The sequence below is a fragment of the Atta colombica genome, unplaced genomic scaffold (genome assembly GCF_001594045.1).
Source record: "Atta colombica isolate Treedump-2 unplaced genomic scaffold, Acol1.0 scaffold161, whole genome shotgun sequence".
Classification (NCBI taxonomy): domain Eukaryota; kingdom Metazoa; phylum Arthropoda; class Insecta; order Hymenoptera; family Formicidae; genus Atta; species Atta colombica.
In genome coordinates, this window is record NW_017259252.1 from 315,174 (window position 1) to 316,718 (window position 1,545).

Here is a 1,545-nt window from a genome sequence, read left to right on the forward strand (position 1 = left end):
AATCAATCGTACTATATTCTTAATATATTGTACAATACTCATAGTTAATAATAATGTATTGGAATACAACTGTATATCAATAATCGCATCTCAAATATATATACATTTTAGGTCAGGTATCAGTCTCTGTATATAAAATTTGAATACATTTTGATACACCTATTTCACATGATAATTCTTAATTGCACCGAAACGAAACTGAACGTTACTAAATATTTTAAACTTTGAACTTAAACTAAGTGAATATCATGCGTTCTTGGCCGTGTTTTTGTGTCTTGTCTTCTTTGTTTCTTGGTTAATCTTATTATAATATCTCATAGTTTTTCAAAAATAATTTTTTTGCATAATAGCCTATATATACTTTGTATCTTTAGTACCAAAAAGATACTTGCGTAGATATATATTGATTTGACGCAAAACTAAAGTTATCATAGCATATGACTACAACACGCGCATTTATATTATCATTTTTATCGCAATTTCAGAGTAAACACGTAAATGTCACATTAATCTTGACTCGACTTCCACAATTCTACATGAGATTTCTAAACTGGTGTCTTAGGCTTTTCGTTTTTTAAACTGTTTTTCCCCTCAACTTTAGATAGCTTTTCTGAAATTTATACATTCAATATTATGGAATACTACATATTAGACAGCATTGTAAAAATCAAGTTGTTTATATTGCAATATATATCCCTGTTTCGGATCTACAAGTTTAACAATCTCTTGTCAAATACATATGAATACAAAAAGTCAAATATTTTCTACAATTTATTTTTTTTTGTGCTCAAGTAAAAAACAATTTACAGAAAAATTTTTTTTCTAGATTGGTATTTACAATTGGGTATTTCACATAGGGATTAGATTGCAATAAAAAGAACCTTTACATTATTTTTAAGCCATTTGACGAATACACTATGCAAACGTTTAAAAATAAATATAAGTATTCATAGTATGTGCATAATATTGCATGCAAAAAACGTGATTTTCATTTCTAAATTAAACTGCACATTATATAAAAACAAGCGTTTCACTATATATCATAGTTTTTAAACTATCAGCTAAATGAGTTAATGAGAATTTCAATCCTCCAATTAGTCTGTGTGATATTTCTGTATCGCACTTATATGCAGGCGACGCATAATCATGGCTTGTCGTTAATTATGCGTGATATGATTCATAAATGTACATGGTAAAATACTCTTTTGACATAGCTTCGATACTTGAAGAATCAGAGATAAAAGAAGGTTTGATTCATTATTACTTCCTCTATTGGGAAACAGTGATGTGCAGCACATTTTCATACACGGCAATCGATAAAGAAAATGAAAATTAATGTTCAATATAAACACTCTGACTTTGTGACTTGTTCACAAAGTATATGCGTTATGTAAAATGCTCCTATCTCCGATCTCTAATATATCATTAATGACGCGTCATTCCTATACTTCTCAGATAATTATACATCTGATATAAATATCTGACAAATTTTTAATTACTCAGGTACATATACATATATAAATATATTTAAAAAAATATAAAGCT